The sequence below is a fragment of the Athene noctua genome, chromosome 16 (assembly GCF_965140245.1).
Source record: "Athene noctua chromosome 16, bAthNoc1.hap1.1, whole genome shotgun sequence".
Taxonomy (NCBI): domain Eukaryota; kingdom Metazoa; phylum Chordata; class Aves; order Strigiformes; family Strigidae; genus Athene; species Athene noctua.
This window is the reverse complement of record NC_134052.1, coordinates 10,858,984-10,871,372: the sequence shown is the minus strand read 5'-3', so window position 1 is coordinate 10,871,372 and position 12,389 is coordinate 10,858,984.

Here is a 12,389-nt window from a genome sequence, read left to right as displayed (position 1 = left end):
AGAATTCATTGTTAGCTGAAAGTACAGATTTCTACCAACAAGAAATTTTTATGATAACCTGCATGTGCTATCTCCAGTCTTCCATACACTTAACTTTTCATGCTTTCCAAAAGCCAACTGACTTTCTGGTTTCCCTGCGAATAGGCTGGAGTGCACCGCCTTTGTGAATAAAATGCTTCCACCTCAGCTCGTACTGCTGCGAACTTCCTGGGGACAGCAGCATAGGAGGGAGCTGAGCTCCTCATCTGGTCCTCATTGCCTGGCAGTGCGCTGGCACCCAGCACTGCTCAGCAGCCTCTATGTGCTCTCCCCAAATTTCATTTTTCACACACTCCAACAACATTAAAGACGACAAGACGTAAGAAAAACAAAGTAAGAATAACAATAGCAATCAAACTTGTGAAAGATCAGGAGGCGATAGTTTCAAAAATATTAATAACTCCAGGCTTGTTTTATTATAGTTAAGCTGTATCTTACAGAATCTGGAAGAGGGGATTTGTTGGAAGAAGTAAAGGACTAACAACATTTAGAAAAAATATATATTTGTCATTGGGAGCTACTCTTAAACTTCAAAGCGTCTTTAGTCTCTTAAAAGGATTTACATTTGAGCTGAAGGGAATTTAGGTAATGGGCAGCTCTGAGAGATGTAGCCTCTAGCACAGTTTTCACATATCACACAGCTAAAGAAACAATTCCTATTGAGTTTCACATGATTTATCATCTCTGCAATATTCAGGCTTCTCACTGCCTCTTTAACATTCACTACACACTTTGTGAAACTATCTAGAAAATTATATAATTGACAAACAGTCCCGCCGGTCCTGCCTGGAAATCACACTGCGGCTGTAGCCTCTTCCAAATCAAAACACAAATGAAGTAATTCCCAATTCCCCATGGAGTTACATCAATAATTTTGGTGCCATTTTCCAAGCACAGGAGCAAAGACATGGGGTACATGGAACTGGAGTAAATCACACAGAGATTTTAGGACCAAGTCTATGTTCCAAGGAGGAATGAAACAAGTAAAAGAACTCTTTGTTTAAAGTAGAAATCCACGCATTTTCATAAATGGGATGCCTTAGTCAGAGCCCAGATTTCTACCATCTAAAGTACATTTTAAAAACAGCTAAACTACTCAGCATGAGTCAAATATATTAGAGGGGATCTCAGACCAAAACCTGGAGTCAAAGTTATCCATACACTGGAGATCTGTATCATGCTGTGGCTTCCCAACTTCACATCCAGACTCCTCATCTTGGCTTGCAGCATACAAATTTTCAACCAGAGTTAAGCTCCTCAAAAATACTACAAAACCAAGTGGCACTATGTGCCAAAAGCAAAAATCTGCTCTTAAAAATATCATAATAAGGGTATTTTACTTTTGAATTGAGAATATTGTCCAAATAGGGAAGGAGGGCCCCTGTTTCATTTTAGGATAGTGGCCAGATGCTGACCTGGTGTAAATTCAGGATGTCTTCACTACTTCAAAGACCTTACTCAAGATTTACAATCCTGAATATAAAAGTAGAATCAACGTGATTTGTGGCTAATCATTTCACCTCTGAGTGCTTTTGTGATATGACTGTCGTTCTTGTGCCTCACAGTTTATGTATCAGATAAAGGGTGCTATAAAAATACATTTTAGAAGATTTACTGCTGTGATACATAATTTTCTGCCAATTCTTTCTTCTCAGCTGACAGAACTTTCCTTTCAATCTAAGCAAAAGATCACCATGAGAGAAGTCTCCTTCCTTGAAAATATTCAATATTTTAGTTAAAACCCGAAATTATGTTATAATGTTATTTTTATCCCAATCTTTGAAGCCATTTTACCAGTTTTCCTGTTGGAGCACAAGAGGCTCTTTTAGCACCCATCAGCTGCTCTGGAAGAGTGCCTGTGTGCCTGCTCCTGCTCCATGGTAAAATCTGGGGAATATGGGGTGGTTTTATCTTCCACCTCTAGTGCTGCCCACTTTTGACACAGGAAGATCCTAACTTAGTTTGGCTTTCTTTAGTATCTCATGTGCCCAGGTACAAAGGCTTTTAATGCTTTACAAGCTCAAATGAAGGTTCATTATGCAAACAAGGTGAGAATAAAATAAAAAGTAAACTCACATTTTTTTTCCCATTTTTCACAACTACTGATTCTTTGTCATACAGTCTTCCCATCCTGACTCACTTCAGCGCTTCTCAGTGGTTCTGGGGAGGGGCAGAAACAGACTTTCCAGGGAATTTTAAATTTGATGAATTCTTAATAACTGAACCAAACTGTAGCAGAAGTTATCATTCCCCTGATTTCTCCTGAAGGAATACCAAAAGGCAGCTTTTTCCCAGCTACTGATTTCACTAGCACACAGAATTTTTTTGTGTGAGGCACTCTGGAAAAAAGTGAGCTTTAATGTGACTTAAATGCTTAAGTGTTTGAATATTGTGGATTCATTCTTGTGGTTTAATACCAGATTAAAAATAAATGTGCTCTTTGTGGTGTTCCTTGTGTGTGACAAAGACTGGTTTGAGTCCTTCTCGACTCTTTTGTTTCTTGTTGCTTGTAGATAGCACTTAGGAAAACACATTCCCAGTGGCCCCATAGACTAAAATATCCTTTTGAAACGGAGGATTCCCTCCTCCTTTTTACCCTGGGGCAAATCTAAGTGATAATGTGAAATACCTGCACAGAAACTGGCATCTTTGCTCTCTCACTAAACTGCGTGTTGCACCTGAGGGCAAAACAGAGGTGTGTGCGTAATGCAGAGCACTTTGGCACAGATTTGAGGTTTCAAACTCTCCGCATCATGTGATGATAGCTATTGATTCATGCAAAGGGATAATTAACCCTCTAAACTCCAGAATAACACGTCCCTGAGCACCGTGACACTAATCCCAGGTTTGGGAACAGAAAGAGGGGGATGGAGGGGGTGGCAGAGAGCCTCCTGGGCTCACCTCCTGGCCACCAGCAGTCTGGAAAGTGAGCGAGGGCCTCTTTTGCACACCCTTGGAGAGAGTGCTTAACTCAGTTGGGAGAGAGCCCAAAACACCGTTGAATTTGCCTCTGGACCTTGTCCTACGTTTAGGTGGGCTCTGTCGGTGTCAGGGTGCAAAGAGGCTCTGCGCTCCGGCAGCGGTGGCTGCGGAATGGCAAAACTGCTGGGGGAAACGGGGCTATTCTGAGAAAAAAGTGTGGTTTGCAGTTTTTTCCCAGGCCTGTGCCCTTCACTGCACCAGAAGGGGAAACGGCTGTGTGGACTGGGCATTTATGCCAGTCCTCCTCCCCCCTTACTGCAGAGGCTCCTGACACAGGTTTCGTTTAGCTCAAAAAAAAAAAAAAAAAAATCTGCCTAGATTGAAAATTGAGAAAGGATAATAATGAGAGTCATGGGCAAAACCTACACTCTAAACCAGTGCTTCTGCTCCAGTTCCCTTACTGCAACTCTGGAAGCACCCGATGGAGATCATCTTTGGGAGCTGTGCAAGACTACTTCCATAGGAGAACGACTTCTAAGGGCTTTTAGCCTCCTTTCACTACAAGTGCCAGAACGTGCCTCACTGGCTAGAATGAGAATGGATCCAGCAGTTAATTCAGAGATGAGGCTGCATGTGGTACAGGGCATCCTTTTGCACAGAAATCACTTCCTTTTTAAGGGACACTGATGTGCTAGGATTTCCAAGACCTTCCAGCAACCATCTGAACGTGATCTGAATGAGAAAGACTATTTGAAGTAAGACTTAAACGTCTGTGAAAGATAAGATCTCAATCCAAAAGTAACTGAAGCTAGTTAAAGTCTGTTAACTCCAATGGGCCTTGAATCACCTCCTTGTGAAAAAAGCTCTGAAGCCAGGGATCCCGTGAAAATACCAAATCCACCAGGAGGAGAAGAGGATTTCAGAAGCAGTTGGCTTCCTTGAGACATTTCTCCATTTTCGCCAGTGGCCTAATTCAAAGAGACATCAAGAACAGTGCAATATCATGGCAAGTGAAAGACAGGCTTAATTTCACACATCAGTGAAGGGGTTGAGAGCAACATTAGAGAAAAGCTGGCTAGAGTGGGAAGTCCAACCGGGCTGACACGGCAGAAAGGCGGAACTTAAGTTTGGCTTCAACTTAAAATCGTTCCCTCTCCTGCTTGCTTTCACACTATTTGTTTCCAGATTAACTCTGACTGCAGAGAGCAATTTGGAGCAGAATTTCTCTCTCCCTTGATTTCACCCACAGGATTTAGGAAATGTAGATGTCAGTTCTGGATGTCTATGCTAAAATTGGGGGGTGTGAACATTGCCCACAATGATGTAGTGTTTTCTGTGAATAGAACGCTAAGACACATTTCCTTCTCTTTTGCAACATAAGACTGCTTCAAATGCTGCTTAGAGTCTTCATAACCCAAGTCAACTGGTCTTTTCTTTCTTTTCTTTAAGAAAGAAGTGATAATTATGACAATATGCAGTATTGTGTCTCTGTGACTTTCATATCCAACTTCAGTGTTTCCAATGTAGCTTCGGATTCATTCTTCCTCCCACCCACCCAAGAAGCAAAGGCAAAGATAATTTAGAAATCTTTAAGACTGTTTACATTTGGAATGTTCATGGGAAAACAGCTTTGAAATGAAAATACATTTTAACAAGAATGTTATTGTTTAATTCTGTTCTGCTAAACATGACTTAAATACACTCAGAGTTTGTGTCTTTATTTATGGATTTGATTGGCAATTTAGGAAACCACCACTGGTTATTTGAAGAGGGTGTTTATTTAGTGTTACAGTTTTGGGTCAGTTCCCCTCAAAAGAAACTTCAAACATATAGAATGGCAAACTTGACAAATCACGTCAACACTTGGAATTGGACACTGCTTTCCATTAACTCTTAGGTAAACTAAATATATCTGCCAGGGACATTTTTTTGTTAAGTGGTTATCAGCATTTGTGGTCTACTAAGTAATTTTGGTTGCCATCCTTTCTGTCATTTTCAGTTTTAAAAAACGTAAAAATAAGTTAGAAAACAGATGGAGGAAATTCACTGATTTGGAGGACAGAAAATGTAAGGTCAGGTTTGAAAAGGTATTTGCGCATGTAAATCCAAGGCAGTGAGATGGGGGCGGGGGGGGGGGGTAAACGCTCTCCTGAATTTGAGTTCAGAGGAATTAAAGGACAGTTTCACCTAGTTTGTTGTAATCATCCAGAATCTGGCATACACGCCACTTACATACTTCTGCAAAATCTGCTGGCTGACTCGGTTTAGCTTTCAAAATCTGTCCTTAACTCAGCTGCCTGGCCACACCCTGCTGTTGCATCACCACCGACTCCTCTGCTTGTGCTGGAAAATAAAATGATGGCTGTGATTTGTAGTCAGTGTATTTTGTGCTATGAGCATGTTCCTCAATGCCTCTCTGGGAACAGAGGGAAGAAAACGATATTTCTGAATCCTGAATATGGGTTTCACTCCCATGGTGCAAAAAACATGCTGAGCTGCTGAACCCTGCAACAGTTTTTGCACACATGCTGGCAGAATAGCCAGGAGACTTGGGCAACCCAGAGTAAAGCAAGACCACTGAGGACTCCAGGAGCTTTAAGGGCTAAGCAGTAGCTGAAATGGAAGTATAATTTTGGTTATATACATATATACACACTCCCCTAGACAGTTAGTGAAGTGTAGCAAGTCATTCAGCCGACCAAGTGCAAATGTTGGTCTTAGGCAAGCTGAATAGCTCCCTACACTGCACTGAGAACATCTCTGGTGACTGTAGTAGAGCTTAAAGCCTACCTGCAGGTACCAACAGTGTTTTCTAGGTTTGGTTCCCAGCTACTACAGCAGTAGGAAAAGGCTGGTTGGCTGGCTGGCAATTCTCTCAAAACTCATAGCAAGTATCTAAATTTACTAAGTCAAAGGGAGTCACTCCATTAATATAAGTAGGCTCTGAACCAAGTTTTAAGTGATTTGACAGAACACCACTGATCTTCAAAGCAGACATGCTTGTTGAACTCGAAAGCTACAAACAAAGCATTGTATTATACAATTTATTTAACAATCACAATTCCTCTTCCCCCACACTTAACCTTGGGAGAACTTCTGAGAGCTCTGAACGTTTTTTTGGAGACCTTACTAATCCAAGTGTCCAACTTCTGGGTCACACCATCTCAAAGTTAATCCTAGTTTATCTGGGAATCTCAGCTGGAGGTTTCCCAAGAGTCTCTCTGAGATCTCTGTGGTTTTCAAGCTCCATCTGACGCAGACAATCTTTCAAACTGCTTTTTACAGCATTTAGGTACTTTCCACATCTGGCCCTGAAGCTGGGAGTGTGTGAGGCTCAGACCCAGTAAAACATAAACTGAACTTTTACGAACCCCATAAACAAAGAATAAAATAAAACATTAAATCTCTGTTGGTTTGCAGATTGGCTGGGTTCTTTTATTTATTTATTCATTCATTCATTACCCTTGCATTAAAAAACCAAAATTTATTTTAAGTCCAGTAACTTCCTGAGAAATATGGAAAACCAAACCACTGCTTTGGTTTTGAATCTAACATTTAATTCTTAATATCCAGGTCACACCATTACAGACATTATCAACATTGCTTAGTTAAGCCATATTCCTGTATTTCAGAAAGCTGTTTTTTCTCTGCCTTTGGCAGGGTTCCTATAAATGATTAGAGTTATAATGCAGACAAATTCTCTGTTGGAATTGAGTACCATGGAGAAAACAATGGATTTTTAGGTTCTCACAGTGGTCTCTAGACAACTGCAAGTACCTGTATAATTTGTAAATGGTACACCCATACTATGACATGCTGTACATATGGCTTCTACTTCACCTCACCTATTAGTAAGTATATATGAAAAATTGTCCATATGCAAATATTTTAAGCCTTTCTACAGTCAAATCTTTGAAAGTGCAGCAGATACTGTACTTCCTCCTAAAAATCTGTATCTGCCAATACAACTGTCATCTCCAGATCCTGAGGTTTCACACAGCTCTGTCAGTACCCTTTGGTTCCAGAAGATACTCAGCCACAGATCTCCCAGTGTTGCCAGCTGCTAAGAACCAACAAACATAGCCAAAGCTCCTGAATTTCCAAATGTACATGTTTGGTGTTGACCACTCTGCTATGATGAGGCTTCGATCAGGCCTCCCACAAAGGTTTTGCCCTTTTTTTCTAAACTCTCTGTCCCTCACCTTACCGTTAACCTTCTAAATTCTGACCTTTACTCATATAGTTTCTTCTGATACATAATTCTCATTCACTGACGCTGTTTGTTTTTGCACAGAAACCCATTCTACCTCTCTACAAATAGTTTTTCCTTCTCTGTCTGTACAAAGTGGAACGTAATACTGCAAGGCAACAGCTTTGCACTTCCCAAACTTTCTTCCCATGGGCAGGCCCAAAAAAGCTCTCAATCCAAACAGCAGTTTGTCATTCACTCTCGGTACAAGGACATGCACATTTAAAATGGACTTGCAGGAAACAAGGAGCTTGGTGCCCTGATAAACATCCCCAGATGCCTGCTGAAGTTTAGCTGGAAGTCTCCAGCACTTTCTAAGGATGAAATATAATTTCAAATCTAGTGCTTTTCACAAGGATGTAAAGATACCTATTATGCAAATTTTTAAAAGTCCCAAAAGGAATTGCCTGAAGTACTTGGAGAAGCTGATGAAGTGTAATAACCATGGAGGTTTTCCCTTGCTCCCCAGTGGCTGGCTGAGCTCCTTACAGCACTGGGGATTTCAGCGAGGAGCAGGATTGCACTAGAAATCACCTGCTCTATCGCTGGGAACAGAGTCTTGGTGTGCCCAAAAGGAGAAAGCAGTCCCAAGAGTGCTACAGCACGCCTGTGCCCGCAGAGCTCTGTATTGCTCAGTTTTGTAGCCAAGGCCTTAGGGATCCATCTGAAAATCTCCCTTGATATTTAAAGCAGCAGCAAACTAGCCCTGAAATGTCGGTATGACTAGCTCTAATATACCAGAAACATTTCTCATACACAGGTTATAAAGAGCAGGAACATTCTGCAAACAAACTAAGTTAGAGCATGCAAAGGGTGTTTCAGTATAAAAACTGGGGGGCACCAAACTCTGTCGCCACTAAATTCCATTTTGATTCAAAATGACATCTCCTGAAGAAAGATCACAACTGACCATAACAAACACAAGACAGGAAAATAAATAATGCTATTTCTAGGAGAGAATTTATAGTCCTGAAGTCATTTAAGAACAGAAGGGAGGTCAGGAAGAAGGATCACATTATAAAATGAAAGCTATTCTGACCTAATGAATAGCAAGGAGACATTTTGGCCACCTCCTAGGGAGCACTGATTATGGCCACTCAGCAACCTCTCTAGGTGGTGGTTAAAACATCTTGTTTTTATTCATTAGTTCAGTGGTGTATTCATTCCACAGCAGATGAGTTTACGAACCTCTCCCTCCTCCCCTGCAGCACCCCTGGTTTGCAAATATGTCATCCACAAACAAAAAAATTTGGAATTGCACATCAACACCCCTAAATCTTCATTTTTGCCTTTCTTTCCCCCTCCCCTGTGATAGTCTGTATTTATACAGAGCGTCTGCTCTTCAGAAATTGCAGTGAGGCCACTGTGTCTCAGAGGAGTGAGGTGATGCTGGAAAAGGTGGGTTAGAGACCGTCCTCCAATTGCAGGAGATAAGGAATGTGAGAGAAGAGCAGAGACACTCAGTGTGCTTCTGATTTGCCCTGCTGTAATGCATCAGCCAGGGCCTGCACGCAGGTGGCTATCAAGGATTCTAAAACCAAATCAGCCTATTGTAGGATCAATGTGTGTGCTGGGGGTGGCTGAGAGGCACTGAAGCACTGAATGATGTATTCCTGGGAATGAGATACTTCCCTGTATCTGTTAAAGCTATTATATGTGCATGGCAGACTTTGTCCCATGATATAAACGACATCCTGACCCACTTGTCTGACATCCCTTCCTGTCTCAATGTCCTACCGCATCTCACAAATTCATCCCGTCCATCCTAACAGTGCCCTGGGGTAGGTGTTGCTCCTGCTCCCATCACTTCTCTTGGAAGTAAACCTCCCTGCCTTGATGGCTGTAAATCTTCACTTCCAGCCCAGAAGTGTCCTGGCTAATTCCCGCTCAGTAGCTCTTGCACCAACATTTGTCATTTAGCTTAAATACGTTCCTTCCCTCTTTTATCTTTCCCAGCCAAACTGAAAGAGCACAAAGCCATCTCCCTTTTGTGTTCAATATTGCTAAAACGAACACACCAAGCTTCCCAGTTCCATCCTGAAAGTAAAGGTTCTCTCATCCTACAAGTAGCCCTGATCCAGTGGGAATTAATCTTTCTTAAATCCAGGACATCAGAAAGGTACACAGCACTCACAACTGACATGAATAGGTGACAACCTCCACCTCTCCATCATGCAAACCCCAGGACCCAGGGCTCTGCCTCTGCTCCTCAACTCGCTGCCACCGGCTACAGGATTTCCCTGGGAAGAATGCAGACAGGCGCCAGGCAGCAGGGCACTGCTGAAAATTTCCCCATCCCCTCAACTGCATCTTTAGAGATGTTAAACACGGCCTTTGAAAATCTGCCCTGCACAGAATTATCTCCAATTTCACAGAGATTCTGAGAACAGGATCGTTTCACCTTGTTCTCGTCAAACTGGCGCGTGTGCTGCGCCAGTATAATAACTAGTGTGGTAGATTTAGTGCAAACACAGGCAGATGTAGTTTTTCTGATAAAAAGAAAAGTATGTTTTAAACAGCATGTATAACACCTCAAGTTCATAGCTTAAGTGGATGCAAAGATGCGAGTATATTATAAAGTCCACACGCCTGAGACATATCACCATTTAAAAAACATTTTTCCCCAACTGAAACTGAAACCAGAAGATTTCTCGCAAGCCAGCGGGAAGAAAAAAATCAGCCTCTGTGAGACCATTGCAACCATATTTCCACAAGGTCAAGAGCCATTTCTGTCTGCAGTACCACCTGCCTGTCATGATAAATAATTTTTGTTCTGATTTGTGAAGTTTTCTGCCACAGGAATGAGCCCATTTGCTCCTTAATATATGTAAGATGTGCAGCACGAACAGAATTTGCAACAAACAGACATGGTCTGATAGCTTATACATCTGTCGTCAATATTTCATTCCCTAGAGGTGTCAGCTTTTCAAGTGCAAGGTTACCAACAGTACTGATCCCTGACCAATACGTTACCTTAAGGTCTTGGCACTAAAGAAATCTTAATACTTACACCGAGGACTTCACTCCAACAGTGAGACCATGTCTGTCACTGAGAAAAATGCAATCAATGCTCTTGATTTTAAAACAGATGTTCCAAACCCAAAAAATCTTGGTATCTCACACATAAATTCCTCATATCAGCATTACTTGACTTCATGAGTAATATGTGCCAGAATACTTTTGTAAATAAAATATTTCTAGGTATGAGGCTATACAGTCATGAGAGGAGCCAGGATGCACGCTCGTGCATTTGGCTGTGTGCACTCCACAGCGGGCATCAGTGCAGCCCTGAGGAAGGTACATCCAGACGTCTCTGACAAGAGATTTCAGTGAGTCCATAGTGCCAGCTCAGACCTCTCCCCCAATGCTGGTCAGTGCTAAAATTGCCAGTAGAGACACTGCTAGGGCAGGGCTGACCGTCTGTGAAAATGTCAATATTAATATGCAAAATCACCATGTGTAAAACTATATTTAAAAAAAACAACAACACACCACACTAAAAATTATTTTATACCATTTTACAACATTGAAAAAAATACATGGGCAGCATTAAGAAGTTCTATAGTCACTCTTATGGCTGTATAGGTGTTTTGTGAGTGGGTTTTAAAACACATTATCACACTGCTATAGAGAAGAAATAAATGCCACAGCTGGTCTCTGCCTTACAGCACCTATTCTGCACATGGAAATCTGGTGGTTGTCTCACTGGATGCCACAATGCGTAAAAAGACACCAGTATCACAAATCCCTGAGACTCACCCAAGATTATGTACAAAAGTCCATCTGATCCCATCTTAAGCAATGTTACTTACCACAAGGATGTTGGAGAAAGAAGGTTTGGAAAACCTAAGCAGAAATATCCCAAGTATTGCATCTGCTTGTGTAACCTGGCAAAATTTTCCAAATGCAAATCCTCTTAACAACAGTCTTGGACTATTTTTGAGGTTTGGGAACTGTGTTTTGTACCGTTCCCTGAAGATCAGCAACACATTTAAACAGGTGAAGCAATCCTAGTTGTCCTGAGCCATCAAAATACATGGCTCAGCATGCTGTCAGTTTTTTGAACTGTAGCTTTCCCTAGAGTGGGTTTAGGTGTGGCAGTGTCAGACCTGTCCCCGATCTAGCAGGGTGCCCCTGGCCTGCTGTGCCCTGGTGCCCAGATGAGCACACGCGTGGGTGAGACCCTGCAGCAGGTGCACGATAAGGCTTACTACACCGCTCCCATTCACCGATACCCTGATTCTCTCCATCCTAAAGACTTTCCTATCATTCCTACTGGAAACTGGAAGCACAGTTTTCACTGAGGCAGCATGCTCAAGTCTGTGCATAAATAGGATTTGCATGATGTTATCAAACCAATAACACGTGTAGCAGTTTCCTATTTGTGCCAACCTTTGTCCCAGCCAGATCCCGTAGTGTCCGTGCTTCCCTGCAGATAGCACAAGCCATCCCATCTGAACACATCACCACTCACTCGGGTTCTCCTCCTCCTTTCCCTCCCCCAGACATTCTTTGACATGATTAGTGGCTAAATCAGATTCTTTAATTGAAAGAAATATAACTGAACTTTCTTCTGTTGGGAATGTGCCAGAGGCCACATCATAAGCAATGTCAAAGAATATTGGAAATAATATAGACCTCTGACATTTGTGTTTAGCGATTCAGCATGCCCCAGGTGGTTTGTTTGGGATTGGAATTTGTCACTGCTGTGAGGAGATAGTCTTTGGTGGTTGAGGCTTAAGGATTGCTGCAAAGAGATATAATAAGATATGTTTAAACAAGTCACTGGAATGCTATGCTTTAATCTCCTACAATGTTTTGCACAGTGATGTCCAGAAGGATTTCTTTATGAGAGACATCCAAGCATTGTCTTACTCTCTCTGAGATGGCAGCAACTGAAAAAATACCCATTATTTAGAGCACCTTGCAGCTCAGGTAGGAAATATTGAAATGTTACCACCTCATTTAGTATTCACGCCATTTCTTTGTCTTTCCAGCCCATCTTTTAAATATCAGAACAACTGGCAGTTATTCACTGAACCTTCTTCCACAACTGTACAAAATCCAAATTATTTATGGGATCCCACAAGTGGGCCTCACGTTACACTTTTCAGATAAGATTTGCATCTTCCAGTTTATTTGTCTTCTCAAAGAATCACTGGGCTGGAATGACTCTTCA